The following is a 21,241-nucleotide window of genomic DNA, read 5'->3' as shown; positions in this document are numbered from 1 at the left end:
TCCAACTTTTGATCATTGATAATATCTTCTATTGCAGGCCAATATCTGATGTTTCTATTGATCTTACAATAGAATTCGGAACAGCCAGTTTTGCTCTTCACAATGTACAAAGATGAATTATTAGATATTTCTTCTTCTCATGTAATTTGATCTATTAATATATCTTCATAGTCATCAAAGTGGTCAAGTCTAGCAAAAGTAGAAGTTGTGCGAGAAATGGGTAGGCATAGGCAAACATATTTAAAATGTGCATAGTCAAGCCAAAGAGAAATAGAATGGTATATTTATGAAAACTGGAAACTCCAATAAGAAAATATAAGAGAACGTTAAAATTAAAACTACTTTCAATTATTTACTGGTCAAATTTACTTTTAAACAACAATTCAAGTTGGCTTAGATGCAAGAACAGAGGAGATTATAAGGATCTATTCAATGCTTAATTGTTCTGATACAAGTGGATTGTAAAGCTTCTGTTCTAAAGCCTTGGAATTCCATTATATACTAAATTCTAATGCTATGTTTTGCATCAACTGAGCTTCATCTCATTTGTAGCTACTGAGTTTAAGTTTTGAACAAACTTTCAAGAAAGAAAATTTAGTATATTTTTAAGAGCTAGAGGGAAAAAGTAAGGTTGTTGTTGTAAGTTTTAGCAGAAATATTATGACAATGAAAAGATGAGTGAATACCTCTTTACTAACATAACATTCAAGGGAATTTTCATATATCTCAATAAATACACTTCTTAGTTGGCGTAATTTTGGCACGTCGGCGAGTCTTGGTGCTGAAAAAATCAAAGATGATACAACTTCTCTACACTCCTCAGGATATTTCCTATCAACAAAAAATATCCAGAATGAACTAACAGGTGGTAAAACATCTTGTATTGAGAAGGGAAATAAAAGGTAGTCAAAATCAGTTATGAAAATTTTCTACACAACCTTTGTATAAAGCAACAGTCATTGTAACTAAATCTTGTATTGAAAATAAATAAAGATAGTCGAAATTAGTTATGAATCCACACAACCTTTGTATAAAGCAATAGTCTTTGTAGCTACTTCTATGTATGTGATGAAAAGATACCTGATCATTTGTAACATGCTCATGTAGAACAACATCAAAACAGAATTTATGCTTTTCAATATAAGCCGTGAAGTTCACCTTCTATAATAAAACCAAACATCAGTGTCGCGCAACGTTTTCTCACAAAATTGGGTTTTGACATGTGACAACTCTTTTAAGGAGGTACTAAAAGAGAAGATTCACCACAAAATAATTTTTAAGGTGCGTTAGGGCACCTATTTACAAATAACTCTATTTTAACTAGCCAACGCCACCAAAGATCGGGCAAGGGCTCAAGTTACCTCAAAGAGAATGTGTTAGGCACTCCTCGAGGTCCATAACTATGGGTCCCGACCGAACTTAAATTATATGAATTAGTTTATGTGATCAGGTAAGCAACGAGAGTACAAAATCTAAGAATTTTATTATAAAGAGATCTTGAATAGGGGGTGTAGCTATTTTTCATTCTAATAAAAAATAAAGAAAAAGGAGGGGAGGGGGGGGGTCCTAAGTTTTTTAGCCAAATATTTCGTAAATCTCTTGAGATAGGGTGTTACTCATATTATCCAGTGGGCACAAACTAGCATCTCCTGCTACTCGATTACTATATTAAAGTTGTTTACCTAAGAGCGCTTTGATTCAATTCTAAGTCGTACCCTACGCGTGCATTGCCCGTCCCATACCTATGGTCCATGAGGTTTTGGACCTCTATTTGGATGGCTCTAGACCTTATATATGCTGCACAAAAATGTCAAAATTAGGCGACATGCAAACACATTGAACTTCACATATAGGCTGTTAAGGTTCACTCTAGCAACAAATGCACGCAAGACAAACTTCATGTTAAGTAATTAGAATTAAGAAACTTAAATCCCTATAGACATGATTTCTACGTGACAAGGCATCAGGGTTTGCAAACAGTTTCAAAGGCCAAGCGTTGCGCATAGACAGGATTATACGATTTGCATGCTGATTAATGAAATTGTAGATTTTCGGTTATTAAGCTTGTTGTGTCTAGGTGACTCGTGCAATAAGGAATAATGAAAGGACCATTGAGAAGATCCAAGAAGTGCATAATAAACCATATTGAGAGGTGCATCATTGACTCTTATTAAGACAAAACAGTGTTTTCCTATAGACAGGATCTCTAATGTTTAGAACTTGGAGCTAATTTTATCATTACACTCAACCCTATATATATGTTTTCTAGGTGAACAGTGCGATGCAGTAACGAATGAGATGATTAAAATCCTATAGGCATGATTTCTAATGAATATGCTGAAATGAATTGAAATCAATGACATTTAGTCCTATAGGCATGTTTTCTAGTAGCATGTAGCAGTAAGCATAATTGCAGTACTTTAAATTCATGTTTGCTAGCAGACCGTGTGTGTGTGTGTATTTCCCCTAATGGCATGATTCTATAGTGCACATAGTGATGGAATAGCATATATATATATAACAAGTAAATCATTGAGTCCTATAGGCATATTATCTACCCATTTGGTATGCAAGTATTAGAAATCTACTTATTCCCCACTTTACTAACACCCCAATCGTTTACACAAAGTTATTACAGGCCCATTAATGAGTAAGATATAAATGTTATACAAATAATGATAATAGGCCCACAGCAGGCCCAAATGAAATACCCAGCATTGTCTGGGCCATCAGCAATTCTCACACAGCATACCCAGACTTCTAACAAGGAGCCGTATTTATCAACACAATCCCAGAATTCATAGAGGAGCCCAAAGTCAATTCATATAACCATATTGCCAAGCATTGCATCATTTAAACGAACTGACTTAGATGTACAACAGATAATAGGAAGAAAGGGGTTGAATGGGGATAGTTTAAGTTTAAGGGAATGACTAAGGATCCAAATCCTAGTGTGTCAGAGTTCACAAGGGCCTCAAATGGACCCCGAGCAATGCTCACACTAGGAGGTCAGCAGTAAAGCATAGGTAGCCTTGGCTTTCAGCCGGCTAAGAATAAGAAGTTCAAAAAAGCATAAGTAGCAAATGAGGAGAATAGACAATGGCTGAGGGACAAAACTGGGGGTACACTTATAACCTAAAGTAGACATAGTCAAGTTGAGCATACAGAGCAACAAATCAAGAAGGGTAGTTGGTTCAGCAAGATTTCCATACATAGCAAAGTATCACATAGAAAGCCACACTTTGAAAGAGTTGGGGAAGAAACAGGTTTGCATGGGTATACAGAGATTATCATGTACAGATGCATGATACTAAACCAGTTGAGATCTAAAAAGTCCAAATTAAGCTAAGTATGCATCCTAGTATCATAAGATAGACAAATTAACTCTCATCAGGAAACAGGACTGCATTGAGACAAGATAGGAAGCACACATTATGACAAAACCACATGTGGGAAGGGTCAGGGGAGAAACAAGTTTGCAGTCATAGATACACAATACAAACAAGTTAAAACCTAAGAGATTATGCTAAACATACATCCTAGTGTCATGCTAATCAGTATTTAGACATGATGGGGGATGCACATTGTGACAATCCAAATAATCACTGAAAGAACGGGATATCAGATGAACCATAGACATGATGGGGAACATATTAGCACAGAAGCAAGATCATAGAGAATGGTCTTAATACAAATTAAAACACATTGCACATGCAAGACAAACATTGCAGAGATTCAGAGTAGTGTGAGATAGCAAGTTTATACCAAATAGCACATGTAGGGATTCTGGGATTGACACAATAGACTAATTAACTAAAGAAGATCTGAGATATGCCATAAAACAAAATGGTTCAAACAGGGCAGGGAAAACAAGTTGAGGTAATTGTTAAGATCTCAGTCAATCACTAATGGGGTATGGGAATCATGTTGAGTGACACAATAGTAGGAGAACATGTCATAATTAACACAGGAAGTTCTAACACAAGTGTGAAGCATTCATTATAGAGATTAAGGACAAAGTAAATAAGCATATTTTAGGGAACATTCAGGCACCAATACACTCGCTAAATAAACTTAGGAGGGTCAGATTATCCAAGTTTGACTTAGGCAATCTCAGAACTAGCAACACTAGGAGGAAATTAAATGCTAAAGAGACTTAGAACAAAGTTGAATTAACAGAATCGTGCACAAAACTAATATAGAAAACATATTAAGCCGTGGAATTCAAAGGTGAGAACACATGTAAATCAAAGACACATAGGGATAAAATTGCAAAAGTCAAGTGGCTTACCAGTTTAAACGGACAACAATAAAGAACAAAAGATCCACAAGAACCCAGAAACCTCGATGCGTCAAAGTTCCCAAGAGCTTCGAAAGAACCCCGGGCAATGCTCACACCAAGAGAAAGTTCGAACAGTAGACTCTCAGTGACCTTGGCTTTCAGTCGGTCAACACAAAACACAGAACAATATAATGAAGGAATTAACAGATCAAAGCTTCAAATTTTAGTGAGATTACCGATTCGGTCCCCTTTCAAAGAGGAATGGGGAGGGGTTTATATAGTGACAGAAATCGAACAAGTAAACAAGGAAAACTTGTAAAATCAAATATAAATAAGTAAGTATTAACATGCATAATCAATAAAAATTGGATTAGGGAAAAAATAGGTAAACCCTTGTTGACAGAAATCAGAGATTGGTCGGAAATCTTGGCTAATCGGACCCATATAGCCATGGTCTTGATGTGTATGGACTAGATATTGTCTAGATTCAAACAGTTGAAGTGAATGGGCAGAATCGGAGAGATGGTACTTTCCATGTTTAGGCAAGTACTAAGTAATACCATGGAGAAACACCCAGTTGCGGAGAAACACTAGTATGGTAAGTGAATGATGGGAGAATCCCATTATCGACGGGATTAGGGAAAGATTTGGAGAAGGCGGCGATTAGGGTTTTCTGGTGGGAGGAGGAGCGTTTGAAGGCGGATGGGTAGGGACAATGGGTCTCTAGGATTAGGGGGTCGGATTTAAGATAAGGGGTTAGTTTATTAGGGGTCGATGATCATTTGAGATCAACGACCAAGATGAAAGAATGTGGTTGGGCGGGTCATTTAAACGGGTTACCGACCGGGTTATTTTAAAAAAGGTGGTTTGGTTTTGTGCTTGGGGTAAATGGGCTAATTCTGGTCCGAAAATTGGTTAAAATTGGGCTATTATTTAAATACCCAAACTTTATCAAAACAATTTATAAAATATGCTTGATAAATTAATAAAAATATTATTTATGCACTAAGATGATTAAAAATAATAATTTTTTATTATAAAAATATATAATGCTATTTTGACACAACTAATATAAATAAAGAGCATTTCTGTACAGATATAGGCTATTACTGCAAAATTGCGCAAATAGCTTAAAAATATTAATGTAATTACATAAAATAAAGTAACATCTTTTAAACATGTACTATAGGTGCAAAATTAATAACTTTAAGTAGTTAAGTCATCATAAAATAATTTGAAGGAGTAATTAATAAATATTCAAGCAATTTAAATACAGAAAAATCAAATTTAAAGCTCTAAAAATTATAGGAAATTATAGAAAAATGATTGTATAGATTTGTAAACTCAATAATGATGTAACAATGATGTTTTGAAAGTATATATATATATTTTTGAGAAAATATGAGGGCAAAATTGGGTATCAACAGTTGCCCCTCTTTACCCGGGAATGATGAAAGAGTTGTCGGGTAAAGAAAATGATAACCAATTTTGGCCGAATTAAATGAGGGATGATGTGATTTGGCAAAACTGGGGGCCGAACCCTGGTTCCTGAGTTGCCTACATATCTCTAGTGTTACGAAAATCAGGTCGTGTGTAGTTCTGGATCCAACGGTGAACGAAACCGATGGAGTTGTTATAAGAATGGTAGTATGTTTCGGAAAAGGATCTTTTGGGTAGGATAGTATCAGATGAATTTATGCGAAGTCATGAATGCGAATTTGAAATGTTATGGATGTATCACTAAGCAGATATTTGAATGGTCATAGAGTAAAAGGCGGGTAATTGATGGTGGTCAGTTATGTTTGAAATAATTGTCGGATGTGAACATTGAACAGAAACCGGAGCGAAGATTGCTCCCGTTAGGAGAACGGTTACTTCCTGGATTACCTGCAAAGCTTAAAACACGATGCATGCACGTATATATGGATTATTGCGAGAATTTAAACATGATGCATATTCCCTTCGGACCATGAGGGTTGTCTTCGGATGGTGGGGATGGTATCCTTATACCATGACGTCCTAGGCCATGAATCATGTGATAAGGGAATTGCAGGCCATGAAATGATGTCCTCGGGCCATGAGCATAGTGCCTCCGAACCATGACGCCTTTGAATAATGATGTACACTTTTAAGAGATCCTCGGGCCATGGAATAGTGTCTTCCATCTATGAGGATGATGCCTTCAGACCAGGATGCCTTTGGACAAAATGGCGATATTTCAGCCCATGAAATGCAAAATATGATGTTTGGCCGTATGCGAAGATGAGACAAGACAAGGCATAGTCTTGGGTAAGATGAGGGAAATGCTTAGCCCTGGATGCGTAGAGGATAATGCTAGGTCTTAGATGGCATAATAGAGATAGCATTTCACCATGAGGAAAAGGCAGTGCTTAGCCTTGTGGAATTAGGGCAGCAATGCTTAGCCTCATGCAGGAAGAGGAGACAATGCTTAATCTCATGCAAGTAAGGGAAGCGGTGCTTAGCTTCATGCAGGAAAGACATTGCTTAGCCTTATGCAATTAAGGAGGCAGGGCTTAGCCTCATGCAAATAGGAGACGATGCTTAGTCTCGTGCAAAGAAAGGTAGTGCTTAGCCCTATGCAGTTAAGGAGGCAATGCTTAGCCTTATGCAAATAGGAGACAATGCTTAGTCTCATACAAAGAAAGGCAGTGCTTAGCCTTATGCAGTTAAGGAGGCAATTCTTAGCCTCATGAAAATAGGAGACAATGCTTAGTCTCATGCAAAGAAAGGTAGTGCTTAGCCTTATGCAGTTAAGGGGGCAATGCTTAGCCTCATGCAAAATAGGAGACACTGCTTAGTCTCATGCAAGGAAAGGCAAAGCTTAGCCTTATGCAATTAGGGAGGCAATACTTAGCCTCATGCAAATAGGAGACAATGCTTAGTCTCATGCAGGGAAATGCAGTGTTTAGCCTTATGCAAGAAAAACAATGAGTGACAGTGAGAAAGTAAAGTATTTCTTAGCTGGAAGTGTTTGCGTTTGGTAACTTGTCATCATGAAGGTAGTGATTTGATGTATCTATGGGTATTGTTGTCTTATCGTGCCTGCATCCAAAGAAAAATTGTGAGTTTTGTTGGGGAAGGTTGGTTTGCGCTTTTGTCTTCTGTTTAGCCTTTGCTCCTGTCTTGAGGTCCTGTTTGAGTTACCCTGGGTAGCATCTGGCTATCATAGAAATAAAGTTTTCAAAAAATATGCATGCATTTGATAAATATAGTTATTTTAAATGTAGGAGTATGCGATTTTAAATAATTTAGATGAACCGATGACTGTGACATATTTTAGAGACATTGCGACCTCCTTGCTCCTCCTCAAAATTCTTCCCCAGTTTCCTGATCATGGTAAAATGAAGATTTTATTAAGATGTGACCAAACCCACAAGGCTGCCTACGTATTCCCTCTTAAATGGGAATCAGGTCAAGCATAGTTCAGTTACATCAAACGAAGAAATGTAAACAATCCTACACATAGTATCTCTTGACTACATCAGAGTTGATAGGTTTTGGCAAACATTTCTCCGTCCATTTCTACAAGTATAAGTGCCCCTCCTGTTAGTACTCGATGAACCATATAGGGCCCTTGCCAATTGGGTGAAAATTTCCCTTTGGCTTCATCTTGATGCGGGAAGATCCGCTTTAGCACCAACTGCCCCGGTGTGAATTGTCTAGGTCTAACCCTTTTGTTGAAAGCTCTGGCCATTCTATTCTGGTAGAGTTGACCGTTACATACTGCACTCATTCTTTTTCCATCAATGAGGGCCAGTTGCTCATATCGGCTCTGTACCCATTCTGCGTCGCTGAGCTCAGCTTCTTGTATGATTCTCAGAGAAGGGATTTCTACTTCGGCAGGGATAACCGCTTCAGTACCGTAAACCAACAAATAAGGAGTTGCCCCAGTTGATGTGCGAACCGTGGTACGATATTCGAGCAAAGCAAACAGTAGCTTCTCGTGCCACTGTTTGTAATTATCTACCATCTTCCTCAATATCTTCTTGATGTTCTTGTTGGTGGCTTCTACAGCTCCACTCATTTGCGGCCTGTATATTGTAGAATTCTTATGCTTGATCTTGAAGGTTTCACACATGGATCTCATCAAATCACTGTTAACGTTGGCGGCGTTGTCGGTGATGATTGATTCTGGCACCCCGAACTGACAAATAATACGATCCCTAATGAAATATGCGACGACCTTCTTAGTTATAGCCTTGTAAGATGCGGCTTCAACCCATTTTGGGAAATAGTCTACGGCCATCAGAATGAACATGTGCCCATTTGAAGCGGCGGGTTCGATTAGATCGATGACATCCATCCCCAAAGCGGAGAAAGGCCAAGGTGTACTTATTGCATTGAGTTCATTGGGTGGCACTCGTATCATATCAGCATGTACTTGGCATTGATGACACTTTTAGACATACCTGATGCAGTCTGTTTCCATAGTCATCCAAAAATATCATGCTCTTAATACCTTCTTAGCTAAGACAAATCCATTCATGTGCGGTCCGCAAGTTCCGGCATGTATCTTTCGAGCAATTTGGATGCTTCCTTGGCATTGACACACCGTAATAATCCCAGATCTGGAGTCCTTTTGTATAGAATTCCTCCACTTTGGAAGAAGTGGTTGGATAATCTTCGAAGTGTGAGTTTCTGAGTATGATTTGCGTGCTCCGGGTACTCTCTTTTTGCCAAATATTCTTTGATGTCGTGGAATCACGGATTTCCATCCATTTCCTCTTCAACATGAGCTCAATAAGCTGGCTGATTATGAATCCCTACTGGGATAGGATCGATGAAATTCTTGTCTGAGTGTTGTATCATGGAAGATAAAGTGGCCAATGCATCTGCGAATTCATTATGGATTCTCGGAACATGTTTGAACTCTATTTTTGTGAATCTCTTCGTCAACTCTTGTACACAGTACATATATGGTAATATCTTAGTTTCTTCGTGGCCCACTCTCCTGAAACATAATGTACCAAGAGATCGGAATCTCCAATTACCAGCAACTCCTGAACGTTCATGTCAATGGCCAACCTGAGTCCCAAGATGCAAGCCTCATATTCTTCCATATTGTTGGTACATAGAAACCTGAGTTTTGCGGATACTGGATAGTGTTGACCCATTTCTGACACTAAAACTGCTCCAATACCCACTCCTTTTAAATTCACAGTCCCATCGAAGAACATTCTCCAACCAAAATAGGATTCGGTGATATCTTCTCCTACGAGTGATACCTCTTCGTCGGGAAAATACATTTTCATTGGTTCGTACTCTCCGTCTATAGGATTTTCTGCCAGATGATCCGCCAATGCTTGCCCTATGAGCGCTTTCTGAGTTACATAGATGATGTTGAACTCACCCAGTAGTATCTGGCATTTTGCTAACTTTGCCGTAGGCATGGGTTTTGTGGAAGATGTATTTTAGCGGATCCATCCTTGATATGAGATATGTGGTGTAGGCATAAAAGTAGTGCCTCAACTTTTGAGCTATCCATGTCAAAGCGCAGCATGTACGTTCCAACAAAGAATACCATGCTTCGTAGGGTATGAGCTTCTTACTCAGATAGTATATGGCATGCTCCTTTCTTCTCGTCTCATCGTGTTGCCCCAAGACACAGCCGAAAGCCCCATCTAGTACAAATAAATAGAGTAGTAGAGGTCTCTCAGGTTCCGGTGGGACCAGAATAGGTGGTTTGGATAAATATTCCTTGATATTGTCAAAGGATTTCTGGCACTCTTCAGTCCAACTTGTTGTAGCGTCTTTCTTCAACATTTTGAAAATTGGTTCACAGATCGCAGTTGATTGTGCTATGAAACGGCTCATATAGTTGAGACGCTCTAAGAAACTCATCACATCTTTCTTGTTCTTTGGAAGTGGCAAGTCCTATTTGACCTTTGATAGGTCCAATTCAATTCTTCGGCGACTGGCGATGAATCCTAGCAATTTTCCGGCAGGGACTCCGAAGGCACACTTTGCAAGATTCAGTTTCAGATTGTACCTTCGAAGCCGATTAACAAATTTCCTCAAGTCTGCTGTATGATCTGTGCTTCTCCTGGATTTGATGATGATGTCATACACGTATACCTCTATTTCCATGTGCATCATGTCGTGGAAAATGGTTATCATGGCCCTCATATAAGTAGCTCCAGCATTCTTTAGGCCAAACTGCATCATTTTGTAACAATATACTCCCCATGGTGTAATAAAGGTTGTCTTTTCGACAGCCTCTTCATCCATCCAGATCTGATGATATCCCGCGAAGCAATCGACAAAGGATTAAAGTTCATGCTTGGCACAATTGTCAATCAGTATGTGTATATTGGGCAAAGGGAAATCATCTTTGGGACTTACTCTATTTAAATCCCGATAGTCGACACACACTCTGACCTTCCCATCTTTCTTTGGAACCGGCACAATGTTATCCAACCAGGTCGGATATTCAACCACTCTAAGAACTTTGGCTTTGATTTGCTTGGTGACTTATTTTATTTTCAAACTCATATCTGGCTTGAATTTTCTGAGCTTCTGTTTCACTGGTGGACACATGGGATCGATGGGTAACTTGTGAGCCACTATGGATGTGCTCAGACCAGTCATATCATCGTAAGACCATGAAAAGATGTCTCTATACTCCTTCAGGAACTGGATGTACTCTTTCTTCTCTGACGATGATAGGTGAATGCTTACACGTGTTTCCTTGACTGTTTCGGAGTCTCCCAAATTAACTGTTTTAGTCTCATCCAAATTGGACTTAGGCTTATTTTCAAAATTTTCCACTTCTCTCACAATTTCCTCGGGTATTACATCCTCTTCCAGATCCTCTGAATCACTATCCTTATGTTGCGTTGTCTGATTACATGTCACAGTCGTAGGTTCATCAGGATACATAATAATAATGTTGTAGAGAGAGAAAATGTAAAGGATAATAATAAATACTAAAAACAACAATCCATTGATAAAGATTTAAAATGTCAAACAAGTGCAGTTCGATGATTCGAGCAATTATTTCAAACAAAATATGCTTAAAACAAAATACTGAAAATGTCTTAGATGCTCATAAAATTGCTTTAAAAAATAAATGGTGCTAATTGCCAGGCAACCCAGGAACTCGACGGGCCCTTGATGGTGCAGCAGTCCAGTTCTTGAGAATACCTCCCTTCTCCACAGTCTGAATAATAAGGCCTTCCTCCTCCTCCTCCTCCTCAACTATCGCACTGCAATCCATGTCTTCATCATCCAGAAAGAAATTCCTTATGCCAGCTAAAACTTCATTTTCTTCGGACCCCCACATCACGTCAGCTTGACAAAATAACTGGTGTAAATATGGTACTGGTTTTTCTAGTGGGTAATAAGGACCACGCCATGGTGGCAACCAATTCTGACACTCTTGCCAGATATATTCATACCCAAGCCCAAAAGTTGTTCCACGATGCTTTAGCTGTATCGGTTTGGTGATCTCCTAAAGATTCTTGTCGATACCCTTTCTGGGTTCATACCCTGTCCATGACCGTATGCTTTCTATCTTACTGCTCCACCATTTGTCTTTCTCAATTGCGTTGACGCGCTCGATGCCGTAGTATGTTTCTCTACCTAACTTCCTTCTATTCTCGACGACCGGAACAGTCTGATTGTTATAAATGGGATTAATTCTGTCTCCATGGATGATCACTTCCTGATGGTTCCACTCAAACTTCACGGCCTAATGTAGAGTAGAAGCTATGGCCCCAACGGCATGTATCCAAGGTCATCCCAACAATAGGTTGTAAGTAGCAGATATGTCCAACACTTGAAACTCAACATCAAACCAGGTTGGGCCCATCTGTAGGCTGAAGTTATTCTCCCCAATTATGGCCCTTTGAGACCCATCAAATGCTTTCATATTCATACTTCCTGCTCGTATCTCGTGCAGGCCTTTACCCAATCTTTTCAGAGTAGTTAGTGGACATATGTTGAGACTCGAAGCCCCATCTATCAGGACTCTAGTAATGAATTTGTCCTCAAACTGCACTGTGATATGTAGTGCCCTGTTGTGACTTAGTCGTTCTGGTGGCTGCTCGTCTTCATGAAAAGTGATCTTGTGGGTTTCTAACACTTTCCCTTCCATGTTGTCCATTTCTCCACTGATGATGTTATTGGGTACATAGGCTTCATTCAACACCTTCATCAGGGCATTCCTATGTGCCTCGGAGTTTTGCAGCAGTGATAAAATTGATATTTGAGCAGGGGTTTTGTTCAGATGATCAACCACGGAATATTCTCTTGCTTGCACCTTTCTCCAAAGGCCATCCGGGCCAGTCTCAATGACTGGAGGCTTAGATGCAGCTTCTTTGCTCGTTTCTCCCAAATGCTCGGGTGTATAAACCTTACCGGTTCTGGTTATACATTGCGCTGCGCCTGTTTCTTCAATTTTTTCTTTTCCTTTCCTTCTTGCTTCCGCAACATAATCCCAGGGTATAGTATTATAAGACGGCGTAGGTGCTACTATCATGGTGAAGGGTGTCGTTACTTCAACCTCAAACGGAGTTGGTGCGGCTACCTCAACTTCAATTGGTGCCTGATTTTGTACCAGGATAGGTGTGAGAGTGACTGGAGATGTTTTAGGATAATCCCCTTCTCGAATGAGTCCAATTGACCCTTCTGAGTCCTATTCTTCATCGGTCTCTATCACGTTTACCCCTTCACCCCTGTGATCCGGAGAGGATTGTTACGGACATTGGGTGTATCCTCTTTTTCCTGTATGACTTTGGTGTCAATTAATGTCTGAATCTTATCCTTCAAAGTATGACACTCATCAATAGTATGACCCTTCATGCCTGAGTGATAGGCATATGTCTTATTTGGTTTAATCTACTGGGAAGAGTATTCCATAGCAACAGCGGGAATGGGAGTGACATAACCGGCAGCCTTTAGCCTCTTGTATAGTTGTTCTGTGGGTTCAGCATTTGGAGTGTATTGTCTGGGTGGTCTGCGACCAAAATTTGGTCTCGGTTTTTGGTAATTTTGGCAGGCTGGTGGTGAGTGGTAGTATGCTGGTTGGGTGTTATAGGTATGGTAAGTGGCGACATGTTGGTATCTAGGAGGTGAAGGCTGATATGTGGGTGGAGGTGTTTGGTATGAGAGAGGAGACTTTGGACCTTGGGCTACCATTACTGTACCCACTTCTTTCTTCTTGAAGATACCTCCTGACTGGAAAGCTTTATTTATGGCTTGGAGTTCTTCAAAGTTTGTCACCATTCCACTTTTGATCCCTTCTTTTATTCTCTCTCCCGGCTTGATGATGTCAGAGAACTTATGGTTTTCAATAACCATCAACCTTTCATAGTATTGCGGGTCTTGAGCTCTAATGAAGAACTTATTCATTTGTTCTTCTTCAAGTACCAGCCTTACTTTTGCGGCTTTAGACCTCCACTGAGTAGTATACTCGCGGAAAGTTTCCGTTGGTTTCTTCTTGAGATTTTGAATGTAAAAAATGCCTGGTGCGCTTTCTGTGTTGAACCTGAATCGATCCATGAAATCCAATGCCATGCTCACCCAATTAACCCACTTTTTTGGGTTCTGATTGATGTACCAAGACAAGGTGTCTCCGGTGAGGCTCCTCATGAATAGCTTCATACGGATTCATTCATCCTTGCCAACCCCTACAAGTTTGTCACAATACGTTCTCAAATGCACCTTCGGATCACCAGTTCCGTCGAACATTTCGAACTTAGGAGGTTTGTAAACCTCTGGCAGTTCTACATCAGGCTGAATACACAAATCCTCATAATTCAAACCCTCAATGCCTTTGCCACCTTTGACACTTTGAACTCTTCCAGTAAGCTTCTTGAGTTCTTTCTCCATGTTCTTGATGAGTAGGTCCTTCTCGGCGGATTCAGGTATATATAGGGTCTGTTATGGGGTATGGGGTAAAGCTTCCACATATATGAGATTGCTTTGATGGACTCCAGGAATCTGGGCATAATGGTGGTCATTGGTTGAGTTTTGTTGGTCAGGAGTAGGTTGTGGTACATTATGAGGGGTGCGGTATGTGGTTGTTTGTGGGTATTGAGTTGGATGGTGATGGTGTTGTTGAGGAGTAGGTATCGGTGGAGGGTTGTGGTTCGGAGAAGGTGTGGCATATTGATGTGGTGCGGTAGGATTTGGTGGTGGGTTTTGATTCTGCGTGTTTTGGTGAGGTGTCGGGTTTTGGGCGTTTGTGTTTTGTTGGTTGATATCAGGGACGTTTAGGGTGAGGGAAAGGATTGCCAAGTTCCAGACCTGCTCAAGTTACCCTTGTAGCTCCAATATTTTATATTCCAGATGTAGGACCAAGTCATTCTGTGCTGGAGTACTCCAACCGTCCGAAGTTTCAACGTTCTCTGCATTGTCCTTTCCGATACCGCTTAAATCGTCCATTTTTCCTTTCCCTTTGCTTTTGCCTTTAGGATCACTTGGTGGAGGAGTAGGTGGAGGACCTATGGATCTAGTATGATACGTGGATGATGCCAGTATGCACGAACCAACCTTGGGGAATAGGAATAATCAAAAGAAAGAAAAATAAAAGGTAACCAAGTCAGTGAGGGATATTGAAAGAATGCTTGCAATATTGAACATGCTCTAAAAAATCATGTAACAGAATAGCGTCCTAATTTAGGGGACCTCATTGTGCCCGAAGTAGGCCTAAGCGACACATAGACTTGGAGAAAATTGATGCCAATAATTGTGTCATTTCATTAATGCGAAAATGAATCAAATCCTTACTAAAACGATAAAAATAAGAAAGTTACTAATGGCATTTGCCTTATTACATTCGAAATCTAAAACTAAGCTAAAAAGCAACAAAGAACATCATTTTCTAATCTACTTGGTCCTAGAAGGACCTTCCCCGTGCTTGGCTCTCTTGACTCCATTAATCAGATTCCCCAGATCGCGCATATCCAACAACAGGTAAGCCTTTGCTAGATGCCCCCCTTCATTGCCATCTGTGTTCTGACAATCTGAAAGCCTCTTTCTCATCTTTTCCTCAAGCTCCATCAACCCTTGTTCCAAATATTCTAATCTTTCTGTTGATTTAGTGGCGGTTTCCCTCTTATTCGTTGATTGCTTCCATATCTACTCTGTGTTGTTCCAAATGCCTAGCTTCAGACTCGAAAACCCTCTTGCGCAGTGTCCTATACTTGACTTGTTCTTCAGCAGCGTCATCTATAACCCTATTTTTTAGATTAATTCCTGGCTTGACATCCCCCCCATATCATCTACCAACTATGATGGGTAGAAGTAAAGATGACCGGCATGATACCTGTCTGGCTTGATAGTATCTTTCTCCACAATGACCTTTTGATTCCACATTTGATGTGCCTCGAACTTCAACGGAATGATGTTCCCTTTAAAATTTGTTTTATATTGGACCATGTTGGAAACCCGAGGTATAACCTATTTTCTTCCCACTTGCCTCATTACTTTTATAGGAGCATAATGATAGATCCCTCTTAACCCGATCAACACTAGATGAGTAATTTCTCTTGATCTGATGATGAACTCACTGCTAGGGAACCATTCAAACATCCAATGTACCTTTTCGTCAGTCAGATTGCTGAAGAAATGCACTAGCTCACAGCACTTCCAGGTTGGGCAAACCTATCTGGGATAAATGTCATTCTCTTTGGATGATGGTAAGCTATGTATTCATTCAATGGTCGTCGCAAAAGCTCTTGCCGATATTCACCTGTCTGGAAATGTTCTAATAACCAAACCTGCAGCAACAGATTATAGCCCTCGAAGTGTCCATACCCCTACTTGCATCGATCTAAAGCGCAATACATTTCGGCCAAGATTATGGGGATGATAGTGTAAGTTTGTCCCTCGATTCCTTCTATTAGAGTCCTAGTGACCATGGCTTAGCGAGTGTGGATCCTTCCCCCTTTCATCGGAAATATCAGCAATCCCAAGAAACAGACAATGAACACAAAAACTCGGCGGTGCGTCCAACCTAAGGAAGTGATGGCAAGCTCATCATGATGAAAGCGATATGACTTGCTATGCCCATAACGTTCGTAAAGGAATTCAAATGGGATGTATGACTTCTTCAAACAAAGCAACTCATCATTTTTCTTGAAATCCAGCATTTTCAGAAAACCGCGAGGGGTGGGATTCTCTAGCAATAATAACCCTGGACTATCCCACGGCAGCTTAGCGAAACCTTCTATTTCCTCTGAGAGGGGAGTCATTTCTATGTTACCGAAGCGCAAGACAGCTCTTTGCTCATCCTAAAACATAGTGTCGGCCTCAATCAATGCCCTATTTGGCCGAATGTCCAATAAGGAAGGTAAATTACCAAGGACCCTTTTCACATGATTCTTGTCTCTAGGTGAAAGGTTCTTCCACCAATCAAGCAGCAAAGGTGGGATATTTTGGACCATGCCGAACCTGGGGACTTCATGCTTCATTTTCTGCAAACAAATAGAGTTAGCCTTTTCCCCCTCCAGATTCGACTATTTACACACTAATGATCAACATATTGGCCAATTTTATCCAAGTAATGCACATAACGTGATGGTGTCCATTAGGATTTTGGAAATCACGTTTGACTTTGGACAAGGCTTATCTTAGCGGGTTATCACGTTAGCAACGTTCTAACCCGTACTAGGTTTAACATGATGCATGTACATTTAATGTTTGAGTGAGGTTTCTAGAATGGCCTAGACTGGTACTCCCAAATGGAAAACTTGAGAGGAAAAGGAACGGGACCATCGACTGCACCGCTGATCGACTAGTCTACCGCAAATAAGCCTCTTCATTTTAAAAGGGTAATTTTGGAAGAGCGCGTACACTTATCAGGCGCCGCTATATTGATAATTGGCACGAGTGGAGTATGATGTGGAGCATGCTTTATGCAGAGATAATAACACATTGCCAAGTATTTGCATGATAAATATGTAAAAAAGTGGTAAATACAGTATTAAGGTAAAACATGAAAAATATAAAAGAAAGACAAAGGAAGAAGTTAGTCCGTGGAATATATGCGAGAACTTAATAAAGCAAACAAGGGAGTAGGGACGGGAGAGACATGATGTAGCAATCTTTAAACAAATGAAGAGCATTTTAGAGCAAATAAAGGTGAATAGGAAAGGGATATTCATGTTATAATCTATCTAAGCAAAGGAAGTTGGAGCAGGGAAGGGATGTGCATATTACAACAAATTTAAACAAATAAAAGGAAAATGGGAGAGGGATGTGCATGTAGTAGCAAATAAAAACGGAAAAGGTAAGAGCGTTTATATTAAAGAAGACTAATCCATATAAGCCAAATTCGCTATGGTAAGAGCCTAAGTGTAAATCCCCAGCAGAGTCGCCATGTTGTCGTACCCCATTTTCTAGCGGAATCGGGCTTCGACATGTGACAACTCTTTTAAGGAGGTATTAAAAAAGGATAGTCGCCACCTAACAATTTTTAAGGTGCATTAGGGCACCTATTTACAAATAACTCTGTTTTAACTAGTCAACGCCACCAAAGATCGGATAAGGGCTCAAGTTACCTCAAAGAGAAGGTGTTAGGCACTCCTCGAGGTCCACAACTGTGGGTCCCTACCGAACTTAAATTATATGGATTAGTCTATGTGATCAAGTAAGCAAAGAGAGTACAAAATCTAAGAATTTTATTACAAAGAGATCTTGAATAGGGAGGTGCAGCTATTTTTTATTCTAATAGAAAATAAAGAAAAAAAGGGGGGTCCTAAGTTTTTTAGCCTAAAGGATCACCCCATGCAACATATATAATATTTTGTAACTCCCTTGAGATAGGGTGTTACTCATATTATCCAGCGGGCACAGACTATCATCTCCTGCTACCCGATTACTATGTTAAAGTTGTTTACCTAAGAGCGCTCTGATTCAATTCTAAGTCATACCCTACACGTGCACTGCTCGTCCCATACCTATGGTCCATGAGGTTTTGGACATCTATTTTGATGGTTCTAGACCTTATATAGGCTGCTCAGAAATGTCAAAACTAGGCGACATGCAAAACACATTGGACTTCACATATAGGCAGTTAAGGTTCAAGTTTGCCTCCACACTTAAGCAACAAATGCACGCAAGACAAACTTCATGTTAAGTAATTAGAATTAAGAAACTTAAATCCCTATAGACATGATTTCTACGTGATAAGGCATCAGGGCTTGCAAACAGTTTCAAAGGCCAAGCGTTGCTCATAGACAGGATTATACGATTTGCATGTTGATTAATGAAATTGTAGATTTTTGGTTATTATGCTTGATGTGTCTAGGTGACTCGTGCAGTAAGGAATAATGAAAGGACCATTGGGAAGATCCCAGAAGTGCATAATAAACCATATTGAGAGGTGCAACATTGACTCTTATTAAGACGAAACAGTGTTGTCCTATAGACAGGATCTCTAATGTTTAGCACTTGGAGCTGATTTTATCATTACACTAAACCCTATAGACATATTTTCTATGTGAACAGTACGATGCAGTAACGAATGAGATGATTGAAATCCTATAGGCATGATTTCTAATGAATATGCTGAAATCATTGACATTCATTCCTATAAGCAGGTTTTCTAGTAACACATAGCAGTAAGCATAATTGCAGCACTTTGAATTCATTTTTGATAGGAGACCGTGTGTGTGTGTGTATTTCTCCTAATGGCATGATTTCTATAGTGCACATAGTGATGGAATAACATATATATAACAAGTAAATGATTGAGTCCTATAGGCATATTATCTACCCATTTGGTATGCAAATATTAGAAATCTATCCATTCCCCACTTTACTAACACCCCAATCATTTATACAAAGTTATTACAGGCCCATTAATAAGTAAGATACAAATGTTATACAAATAATGACAATAGGCCCACAGCAGGCCCAAATGAAATACCCAGCATTGTCTGGGCCATCAGCATACCCAGACTTCTAACAAGGAGCCGAATTTATCAACACAACCCCAGAATCCATAGAGGAGCCCAAAGTCAATTCATATAACCATATTGCCAAGCATTGCATCATTTAAACCAACCGACTTAGATGTACAGTAGATAATAGGAAGAAAGGGGTTTAATGGGGGTGGTTTAAGTTTCATGGAAAGACTAAGGACCCAAATCCTAGTGTGTCAGAGTTCACAAGGGCCTCAAATGGACCCCGAGCAGTGCTCACACTAGGAGCTCAACCGTAAAGCCTAGGTAGCCTTGGCTTTCAGCCGGCTAAGAATAAGCAGTTCAGAATAGCATAAGTAGCAAATGAGGAGAATGGACAATGGCTGAGGGACAGAACTGGGGGTACACTTATAACCTAAAGTAGACATAGCGAAGTTGAGCATACAGAGCAACTAATCAAGAAGGCCAGTAGGTTCAGCAAGATTTCCATACATAGCAAAGTATCACATAGACAACCACATTTTGAAAGAGTTAGGGAAGAAACAGGTTTGCATAGGTATACAGAGATTATCATGTACAAATGCATGACACTAAACCAGTTGAGACCTAAAAGGTCCAAATTAAGCTAAGTATGCATCCTAGTATCCTAAGATAGACATATTAACTCTCATCAGGAAACATGACTCCATTGAGACATGATAGGGAGCACACATTATGACAAAACCACATGTGGGAAGGGTCAGGGGAGAAACAAGTTTGCAGTCACAGATGCACAACACAAACAAGTTAAAACCTAAGATATTATGCTAAACATACATCCTAGAGTCATGCTAATCAATATTTAGACATGATGGGGGATGCACATTAAGACAAGCCAAATAATCACTGAAAGAGCAGGATATCAGATGAACCATAGACATGCTAGGGACCATATTAGCACAGAAGCAAGATCATAGAGAATGGTTTTAATACAAATTAAAACACATGGCACATGCAGAACAAACATTGCAGATATTCAGAGCAGTGTGAGATAGCAAGTTCTTACCAAATAGAACATGTAGGGATTCTGGGATTGACACAATATACTAATTAACTAAAGAAGATCTAAGTTATGCCATAAAACAAAATGGTTCAAACTGGGCAGGAAAAACAAGTTGAGGTAACTGTTAGGATCTCAGTCAATCACTAATGGGGTATGGGGATCATGCTGAGTGACACAATAGCATGGGAACATGTCATAATTAACACAGGAAATTCTAGCACAAATGTGAAGCATTCATTATAGATATTACGGACAAAGCAAATAAGCATGTTTTAGGGAACATTCAGGAACAAATACACTGGCTAAACGAACTTAGGAGGGTCAGATTATCCAAGTTAGACTTAGGCAATCTCAGAACTAGCAGCATTAGGAGGAAGTTAAATGCTAAAGAGACTTAGAACAAAGTAGAATTAACAGAATCGTGCACAAAAGTAATCCAGAAAACATATTAAGCCATGGACTTCAGATGTGAGAACACGTGTAAATCAGAGACACATAGGGATGAAATTGCAAAAGTCAAGTGGCTTACCAGTTTAAACAGACAACAATAAAGAACAAAAGATCCACAAGAACCCAGAAACCTCGATGCGTCAAAGTTCCCAAGAGCTTCGAAAGAACCCCGGGCAATGCTCGCGCCAAGAGAAAGTTCGAACAGTAGACTCTCAGCGGCCTTGGCTTTCAACCAACCAACACAAAACACAAAATAAGATAATGAAGGAATTAACAGAGCAAAGCTTCAAATTTTAGTGAGATTATCGATTCGGTCCCCTTTCAAAGGGGAATGGGGAGGGGTTTATATAGTGACAGTAATCGAACAAGTAAACAAGGAAAACTTGTAAAATCAAACATAAATAAGGAAGTATTAACATGCATAATCAATAAAAATTAGATTAGGGAAAAATATGTAAACCCTAGTTGACAGAAATCAAATATTGGCCGGAAATCTTGGCTAATCGAACCCATATAGTCATGGTCTTGATGTATACGGACTAGATATTGTCCAGATTCAAACAGTTGAAGTGAATG

General features: G+C 39.6%; 1 long non-coding RNA gene across 1 annotated transcript; it reads right to left on the bottom strand.

Moving 5' to 3' along the window:
• Nucleotides 1-325: 325 nt before the first annotated feature.
• On the bottom strand, nucleotides 326-993 carry LOC138900481 (uncharacterized). Its single transcript, XR_011411528.1, has 2 exons — nucleotides 687-993; nucleotides 326-577 (listed from the first exon to the last, which is right to left on the bottom strand). It is a non-coding gene; the product is annotated as an uncharacterized lncRNA (long non-coding RNA).
• Nucleotides 994-21,241: the final 20,248 nt, after the last annotated feature.

The sequence above is a fragment of the Nicotiana tomentosiformis genome, chromosome 10 (assembly GCF_000390325.3).
Source record: "Nicotiana tomentosiformis chromosome 10, ASM39032v3, whole genome shotgun sequence".
Lineage (NCBI taxonomy): Eukaryota > Viridiplantae > Streptophyta > Magnoliopsida > Solanales > Solanaceae > Nicotiana > Nicotiana tomentosiformis.
This window is presented reverse-complemented; position numbering and strand designations above follow the sequence as displayed.